The sequence below is a fragment of the Brassica napus genome, chromosome A1 (assembly GCF_020379485.1).
Source record: "Brassica napus cultivar Da-Ae chromosome A1, Da-Ae, whole genome shotgun sequence".
In the NCBI taxonomy this organism is placed as follows: Eukaryota; Viridiplantae; Streptophyta; class Magnoliopsida; order Brassicales; family Brassicaceae; genus Brassica; species Brassica napus.
In genome coordinates, this window is record NC_063434.1 from 19,021,474 (window position 1) to 19,032,459 (window position 10,986).

The window sequence follows — 10,986 nt, forward strand, 5'->3', positions numbered from 1 at the left end:
TATATTGAAAGAAGATGACAAAACCATTAGACAATTGTTCTCAAATAGACTATGCAAACCCGTTTTGTGATTATGTTATTATGATGACAACCTATGATTATTTTATTCAAGATATTTCATAAGATCAAACCTATGAATTAAGATGATGTTTGGCGGTAACTCTACCTAAATAACTAGAGATCCCAATAAAGTTCAAGGAGACAACTAAATTTACTTATGATTAACCAGACATGTTTAAATCCAAAATAAACACAATAGAAAATCTAGTTATTTGAAAGAACGAAGTTGTGCCATTGTTAGTGTCTAGGTTTACATCAAAGCATGGGTGGTTCAAGACATCATGTTTACTACATGGCCGAGTAAATCCGATAGCTATTAATAATGACTGGTACAAGGCTGAAAATTGCTACCAACTCATCATGCAATGGATTTTTTCGCTTGTATTCTCAAAAGTCCTTTGGTCGAGTCTTGTCTAGGAATTCAAGCATGTCAAGTCGTCTAGTGTATATAGTCATTTCTATTCTTCTAGGGATTGTTGGAACTCGTTTTGAAGAAATGGTATCAGACCATTCTTGGTAAGTTTTTGGACGAAAACGTTCATCAGAATAACTGAATGTTTCATACTATTAAGTAGTGTAAACCACATGTCAAGATCAAAGTTATTTTGAATGAAAAATGGAGGTCCAAATTGAGTGACTTCCAATAGTTATAAAGTTATAAATTTGGAAAATATATATATTAGATATTTCGATTTAAATTTATTAGTTAGACATTATGTCTGAGAATTTATTTTAAATCACATTCATGGTTATCTTTTATATTTGTTTAAATATAAAAATTTCAACCTCTTACAAAATATATTATTAAATCTAATTCCATAAGAAAATAGTAATAATGATACTTTGGTTGAAAGTTATTTAGTCATAGTCAATGGAAATAACATTTCATTATGATAATTAATATATAACTTAAATCCTCCATAATCACATCTTACGTTTTTTTGGTTTTGCAAGAAGAAATCATAACATATTTTTGCCGTATCAAATGTATGAATAGTGTCCTCATTTTCTTCTTTCTATATAAATTTCCTCAAACACTTAATAGAAAAGAAACAACAAAATCAATCATACTTTGAATAGTTATGTTAGTATTTTTATTTTATGTCTCAGAGCATAACAAAAAAAAAAGGTCTGACAAGTTATGTTCTTCAGTGATGGGAGGCAGAAACATATGCAATTGTATCATGAAATCTTGGAACGTCATGCAAACCGTCACACTACAGGGTGTTTACAGAGCTAAAGAAAAAGTGTCGCCTCTGCAAACTGATCTCACTAAAATTACCCTAAGGAGTGAATTACTCTCTTAAATAAGAGGTTCAGTTGTAGTACTTAGGGATCGAATTCACAGGGAGCTAGGAAACCTAATAAATCTAATCAAATTGATTAAGTTAGGTTGATTATGTTTAAATGTAAATAGCAGGTATGTGAGCAAGGTAGTTGGTCGATTGATTTGATTGGGGGGTTTTGGTACTTAGATGAAAATAGCTAAACTTAGGGTTTTTATACAGGTAATTAGGATTATATTCCAACAAATGCCTAGCAAGTTGTATGCATGATATTATAGAGCTCAACACTTATAAACAAACCGACAAGCTCTCGCTTTCTAGGTTTGTCTATTGACCAGTGTCGATCAATGATTCTATAGGAATATCGATCGATACACTTGTTGAATCGTCGACCGATTACTCGATTGGAATATCGATCGACGCGTTTGGTCAAGCTTTAACGCGCGGGCTGAATGTTCTCACTAAGCTTTCTAGATCAGCTCTCGCCTTACTTTAGCAATCTTAGCTCAGTTAGGATGGATTCAGAGTGAGATGCAAGTTATCACTTGTGTCTACAACTCTTAGGGCAAGTTTTAGGTAGCTAATCTAGAAACATGCATTAATGACAATCCTAATGATGAATATCACAACTTAGAAATCTATAGTTGGGGCTAATCCCTCATAACCTATTTAAACCCTATACCTAACAAGAACTACTCAGACATGGCTAAGCAATTCATAACATCAATTAGGTATAAAAACTGCATAGATAAATAGATAGATATCAATGGAGTTCCAATCACAAATCTCTTTGGATCTTCTCTCCAATCTACTAAAAATCCTAGAAAACCTTTTGCTATGAAAATAGTAAAACAAGAAAGCACACATTGCCTCTAACATGTTGGCAAAGCTTATATAATTAGGTTAAAACTCGCCATGGGTAATCTTGTAAATTGGTGAAGACTTGGATTTTAAGTCGGCTGGGAACAAACGGGCTTCTGTGCGCTTCGCTATCGATCAATGTTATGATGTGAACATCAATCGATTATTTATCTTCAATATCGACCGATGGTCGTGCTCGATGGTCAACTCGGATGCTTTCTCCAAATATCTCCAAAATGCTCCAAAATCATCACTTTCTTCCAAATCAATGATATCCTATAAATATACTAAATCGACTCTAGAATATAATAAATAGTAGTTGAAACACTTATAAACCATGGGTAAAAGTGGATCAAATCCATGGTCTATCACAAACCCGATTTTTTCTTTCCAAATTCTTGTATCGTATATTATATTTGTTAATTTAGTTATGCAAATGCTTTACAATTATACAGTTCGCCCTGTTGTAGAATTTGCGTTTCTACAACATGTTACACAGTTTTTGATATTATATCGATTTTCTTGATGAGGATAGTTGTCGATGTTCTCAATTTTTCATACTTTAGAACCACATGTCTATCTTTGTATTTGCCTCACATATTGGGGTATATTAGTAATAGGATGGAACGGGGACGACTCAAAAACATATTGGAAACATTTCAAGCATTGAGTGGATTTGTCATGGTTTTGAGTCTACGTAGGTTATCTGGATTTCGGATTATCAGAGTTAGGATGTTTTAGAAAATTTAGGAACCAATACTTTTGTACCGAATCTTTTTTTCTGTTTTTCTAAGAAATCTATAAGTTCCAGAGCCGGCCTTGAAGCCCTTTAAGACCAAAAAATTATGGCATTGTTTAACTCGGTTGCCGACTTGAAGCCCTTTAAGACCATGTGGAGAGTGATGGTGGATATTGTCAGAATGAGGTAATGCATTTCTTTTATAATTCACTTAAGTCATGTGATTAATATGCCTTAAGGTTTTAACGTTTTTTAATGCTCATAATAGGATTGCAAATGAGGAGTTTTGAAGACATTATTCACCGTAAATGTTTTTCTCAATTTTAATTTGCTTTTTTTATTATATTGTGTTCCGGAAGGATTTATTATTCTATTGCTTATGTTTTTTTTATCTTTAATTCATAATTGATTTTATATTAGTTTTTGCTTTCTTTTATGGTTTTTATTGACTCTTCTTCGCTACCTATAGGATAAATAAACTATAACATAAACAAGTTAAAAAATCAGGTTTAATTAGTTAGTGAAATCGGTATTTTAGTCTAAACCGTTATTTTAGAATTTTTATATTTTTCTATGCAATGTACCTTTATAATATATTCTAATTCAAACTAATCTTATATATTAAAACAGAAGTCATGACTTCTTTTCATGTGTGATTTTTTAGTTTGGACCACTCCTAGAAAATATCATATTTTACATAAGTTCATTATTATATCTTTTAATATTTTTATCATTTTATTTGAAATACAAATGAATATATTTAAAATGTTCTAACAAAATCTTTTTAAAATCTTTTTAAATTTACTTTCAAAAATTAGTTAGTTTTAATTTAAATTATCATAAAATATAATTCGAAATTAAAATTGAATATAGTTTTGGTTTATAAACAAAAATTTAAATAAAATGAAATTAATTAATTTCACAAATACGTTTACTAATAATTTTTAAAGATTTTGTTAGAAATAAATATTTATTTTTATTTTAATTTTTTCAAATATGTTTTCTAATAAAATAAAAGTCATAATTTTTTGATGAGTGATATTTTATTTGGACCATCATTTAAAGTTTATATTAAATGTATATCACTAATGCTAATATACATAATATTTTTAAATACTTTAATCATAATATCTTTTATATCTTTTAATTTTTTTTTGAAAAAATTAAAATTCTAACAAATCTCTTGAAAAAGATTATAATAAGATCTTAATTGTTATAAATTAAATATAAATATTTTCAACTAATTTTGTAATTAGTAATGAAATGTTACTAAAATAATAAAATTATATCCTATTTTATCAATTTTATAATAATATCTATCATCTTAAAATAAAAAAGTTATATTGAAGAAAATATGATAAAATTATTTTAAATTGATAAGTTAACATATTTTATTTTCATAAATATAAAATATTTATGCTAAAAATATAATATGTTGGTAGAACGGGTTAATATTAGTAAATTATATAATACATGTATAAAAATTTAACTTATCTTAAACTTTTCAATATACAGGAATTTATTATTTAAAATTAATAAACATTAAAAAATTACTAAAAAATCTAGCGATTTGAATTACGGATCATGATTATAATAAATTAAATAAAAAATCTTTTTCATATATGTTGTTTCATGCATTAAAAAATTTAGTTTAGTAATCAAACGCAAATTCAATAAGACAAATATATAATAACCAACATAGATATGTGATGATTTTAATTTACTGCATGAAAACTATAAAATTATTATATTTGGCATAATTATACAAACATTTAAATATGTGAGTAACATTAAAAATATATAATAATTATGTAAACAAATATCTATATATATAAATGTGAAAATATATACCTGCACGGTTGTGCGGGTGGAAATCTAGTCTTATATATTAAAACAGAAGTCATGACTTCTTTTCATGTGTGATTTTTTTAGTTTGGACCATTCATAGAAAATATCATATTTTACATAAGTTCATTATTATATCTTTTAATATCTTTATCATTTTATTTGAAATACAAATTAATATATTTAAAATTTGCTAACAAAATCTTTTTAAAATCTTCTTAGAATCTTTTTAAATTTACTTTCAAAAATTAGTTAGTTTTAATTTAAATTATAATAAAATATAATTAGAAATGAAAATTGAATATAGTTTTGGTTTATAAACAAAAATTTAAATAAAATGAAATTAATTAATTTCACAAATACATTTACTAATAAATATTTATTTTTATTTTAATTTTTTCAAATTTGTTTTCTAATAAAATAAAAATCATGATTTTTTTATGAGTGATATTTTTATTTGGACCATCATTTAAATTTTATATTAAATATATATCACTAATGCTAAAATTTACAGCATGAAAACTATAAAATTATTATATTTGGCATAATTATACAAATATTTAAATATGTGAGTAACATTAAAAATATATAATAATTATGTAAAACAAATATCTATATATAAATGTGAAAATATATACCCGCACGGTTTTGCGGGTGGAAATCTAGTAATATCTTTAAATCTACTCATTCCACGCAGAACGCGGGTTATCACCTAGTGTTAATTATAGCACATGATAAATTATACATTTTCAAAATAATTTTTAAATGAACATAATAAATATGAAAAAGTAAAAGTAAAAAGGTTACGCACTTAATTAGAAGAAAAAAAACTAAACATAATTCCAATATTTATATGAAATTAAAAATACACACACACATATATATATATATATATATTCACAGTCCGAACGAGATATGTAATATAAAAAATATGACATAATACCATAAGTGAAACTAGATGACTTGAATTTTTTTTTTTAAACTGATTACAATATTTACACCGTCATAATAACCACATTCGAACCATCTCAACAAGTATATTTGGATATTTGATTAACCGCAAAAACTGAAATAGAATCTCATTACAATAAACAAGTCAACGAAAAAATGATAAAAACAAAAGAAAACCCAAATATATATTACTCACACCTGTATACACTATTAAAACTACTATTAAAATTGAACTACCTTTTAAGAATATCATTTTTTAATCTTAATAACTAGATTTTGACCCGCCCTTGAAAGCGCGGGTTCTTTTGTTATAGCAAATTTTGATATGAATTAGTATTGTATGATTGTTTTACATTATTATGTTACAAAGTCAAATTATATAAAATAAATAATTTTTAAAAATATTATATAATTCATGAATTACTTTATTTGGAATTATGTATAAATCTTATGTAATTCTCTCTTACGCATGGGTATTTTACATGGATCCCGAAAAACCAAATCAAAATCAACTCGAAAATTCTGGTTCAGTTCGCGTCGAATCCAGAGAAAAATACGTAATTTTTTTTTGGAAATGAGGGTCTCTGTTCGCGTCTGAGACCTACCCGAAACCCGTTTGGGAGCCAAAGTACCCAAAATGTTTGTGTAAATTATATATATTTGTGTATTTTGGATATTTTTTTGGTATACATATATTTTTGAGTTTTGGTTTGAAATTCTGGTTATAGTTTTGGATTTCGAGTAAAAAATCAAATTTTATAAATATATTTGGGTATTCAGATAAAATTTTGGGTATTTTTTGGTTCATCGGTCAGATTTCAAGTACAATTTTAGGTCTTTTGAGTATTTTCTGATTTTCAGGTATTTGTTTAGATTTTGGATATTTTTTCGTGTTTCCAGTATATTTATGTTTATCGAGTTTTATTTGAGTCCTAAATATTTGAACGGATCTATACCCGTTACATACAAAAAATAACATATATTTAATAGGTATTTGAATTATGGAGGCGAAACCATCCAGATCCGAAAGAAACCGAACTGATCTCAAATAATTTTTTTCTAAATACCTAATCAGGTCCAAAAACCGAAGACCTAGCAAAATTCATTGATTCGTTTTATAAAATTTTGAGAGAAAAATACTCTCCAGGTTTGATCAATAATGTTTAATAGGACATGGCTCATTTATATTTCAAAAGTTGATCTCGTAAGAAAATTTTGATCTAATGGAGAAGAATGGTATATATAATAATGACCCTTACGTATTGAAATTTTAGTGCCGTTTATATCAAATATATATATGTTAAATTGATAGTCATCTATCTTATTAAAACTCAAGTACAAAATTGGAGTGTTTGGAAACTTGAATAGGACTTTTAAAAATTTGGAGTGTTTGGAAACATGGATTGCAGTCTTTAAAAAAAAAAATATTTTTGTTTGAAAACAAGGATAGTAGTATTAAGAAAAAAAGTAATGGGCTTATGTTTTTTTAAAAAATTGAAAGTTATCTAGGCCACTTTTAAAATATACCAAAATGGGTCAATCTAATTCCCTAAAATTTTTTTTTCTAAACTAACCATAAACAAAATTTAAACTTTATATACATATTTCAAATCAAAATAATAATTCAAATTTGATTTATATCAAAAATTGATTCAAAAATATACATATATTCAAAAATGGATTTTTACTAAACTATTTTTCAATAACCATTATAAAAAAATATTGTCAATATATATAAGAAAAATATAATACAAAGCCCAATTTGAAATACCAACTCAAATTATGGTTTTCATATTTCATATTAAGTTTTAAAAATATAATATATGTAATTATTTATATGATGGTATGTATAAAATACTATTAATTATATGATTACTTATATGATGGTACATATAAAATACGATTAATTATATGATGATAAAATACGATATATAATAATGACTAGGGATGGGCTTTTGGATACCCATACGGGTTTAGTTCTGATCGGTTTGTATTTTGGGTTTTCGGGGTCAAAGATTTCAGCCTTATTAGAATGTTTCTAAATTTTGGTTTGAGTTCGATTTGGATCTTTGCGGGTTTGGTTTGGGTTTGGATAACTAATTTAAATTATTTTAAAAGTCTTAAATCATTATATATTTTAAATTTCTCAAAATGTATAAATAAAATAATATATTACGTATAAATTTGAATAACATATGTCATAATACTTAAGCTTAACATATCAATTGGCTTGCTTTAAAATTTTGGATATGAAATCAATAATTATTTTAAGTATTTTTGGTGATTTGAGTATACTTTAACTATTTCAGATATTTACTTTTGACTATCTATATATATTTTCAAGTATTTAAACCAATTTAAAAGTATCATTTTTGATGTTTTATATACGTTAAATCTAAAAATAATTAATATATATAAGTATATAAATCTATTTTTAGATAAATTCGGATACCCAAATACTTCGGTTTAGATCAGATTCGGTTCTCTAAATAACAAAATTTTGAATAATTAGAATATTTAATCAATTTATGTTTGGGTTTGGTACTATATCTTTGGATCGGTATCGGTTATGTTCCTCGGATTCATTTTTTCAAATCCTAATAATTACATGAAAAACAAATATCAACATATTTTTCAAAATATACACCCGCGCGCCTGCGCGGGTCAAAATCTAGTCTATCTTATTAAAACTCAAGTACAAAATTGGAGTGTTTGGAGACTTGAATAGGACTTTTAAAAATTTAGAGTGTTTGGAAACATGGATTGCAGTCTTTTAAAAAAAAATATTTTTGTTTGAAAACAAGGATAGTAGTATTAAGAAAAAAGGTAATGGGCTTATGTTTTTTTAAAAAATTGAAAGTTATCTAGGCCACTTTTAAAATATACCAAAATGGGTCAATCTAATTCCCTAAAATTTTTTTTTCTAAACTAACCATAAAACAAAATTTAAACTTTATATACATATTTCAAATCAAAATAATAATTCAAATTTGATTTATATCAAAAATTGATTCAAAAATATACATATATTCAAAAATGAATTTTTACTAAACTATTTTTCAATAACCATTATAAAAAAATATTGTCAATATATATAAGAAAAATATAATACAAAGCCCAATTTGAAATACCAACTCAAATTATGGTTTTCATATTTCATATTAAGTTTTAAAAATATAATATATGTAATTATTTGTATGATGGTATGTATAAAATACTATTAATTATATGATTACTTATATGATGGTACATATAAAATACGATTAATTATATGATGATAAAATACGATATATAATAATGACTAGGGATAGGCTTTTGGATACCCATACGGGTTTAGTTCTGATCGGTTTGTATTTTGAGTTTTCGGGGTCAAAGATTTCAGCCTTATTAGAATGTTTCTAAATTTTGGTTTGAGTTCGATTTGGATCTTTGCGGGTTTGGTTTGGGTTTGGATAACTAATTTAAATTATTTTTAAAGTCTTAAATCATTATATATTTTAAATTTCTCAAAATGTATAAATAAAATAATATATTACGTATAAATTTGAATAACATATGTCATAATACTTAAGCTTAACATATCAATTGGCTTGATTTAAAATTTTGGATACGAAATCAATAATTATTTTAAGTATTTTTGGTGATTTGAGTATACTTTAACTATTTCAGATATTTACTTTTGACTATCTATATATATTTTCAAGTATTTAAACCAATTTAAAAGTATCATTTTTGATGTTTTATATACGTTAAATCTAAAAATAATTAATATATATAAGTATATAAATCTATTTTTAGATAAATTCGGATACCCAAATACTTCGGTTCGGATCAGATTCGGTTCTCTAAATAACAAAATTTTGAATAATTAGAATATTTAATCAATTTATGTTTGGGTTTGGTACTATATCTTTGGATCGGTATCGGTTATGTTCCTCGGATTCATTTTTCCAAATCCTAATAATTACATGAAAAACAAATATCAACATATTTTTCAAAATATACACCCGCGCGCCTGCGCGGGTCAAAATCTAGTGACTTATTAAAGTGGATGAGATTTATTTGAACGTTAGAAGATATTATTTGGTTGCTATATAATAGGGGATAGTTAATAATATTTAGTTGTATACAATAGGTTGGACTACAAAATAAATAGGTGCAACAACCTTGTATAAGTAGTTTTTTTAGGACTCATTCCTTTTTAATAGTATTGATTATAACTTGTGTCACTGATTTAGTAACTATTAAATAGTTATCCACAACTCATTTATTTTGTTAGATTATTCTATATCTAAACTTACCACACTTAATTATTTAACCAAAATCATTTATTTTATTAAAATTTTCTCTAAACAAACTTACCAAACCTTCGATTATTCTCTAACAAAATTTTACAGTAAGGTTTTACAATTCTATTAATGTGACTTCAAACTTTAAATGTTATATATTCATGTATATTATTATTTCATTCCACATAAAAATATAGACTATAAAATGTTTTTATTAAAATATATAAATTTGTTGACAAAAAAAAACATATAAAGTTATTTCTCAAATATATGTTAAATAATGTGATAATTAATATAATTCACTCATATATATTTGAATTATAAGAATCAAAAACTAAATTTAAAGTTAATATTTTCTCAAAATTAAAAATAGAAGTATAATTTATTTGGCATACAAAAAACCTAAAGACATATCTATCTATCTTATTAAAACAATAATTTATTTAATTTTGGAAATATAAATTTATTAATATACATAAACATTATAATTGGTGTATAAATTCAAAAATTGGTTCAATGCCCCTAAACTGACTTTTATTTTGCTACATACCCTTAACATTGGAGGTCACATTATCTTCTCGTTTTACCCCTACCATATACTTTCCCCTATGACACATAGCCTCTGTGTTGCGTGTCAGTGCATCACTCCTAACGGCTAGGATTGTAAGACATGCATCAGAACACAATAACTCATCAGAAAGAAAAGCAAAAATTGATTTACATCTTACAAAAAAAAATTATTGACATGAAAAAAGGTTGTCAAGAAAGGTCAAAAAGCAACCAAATATAATAAGCACATTAAATCTATAGCTTAACAATATCTATATCTATATATATAAAGTAGACTTTGTTCTATTTTTATGACATGTGGAAAAGGGGTTTGTTGACATGTATCTACATGTTTTTACTTTTTGTATTTTAGATCTTTTTTCTTTTAAATTATTACAATTTGTCCC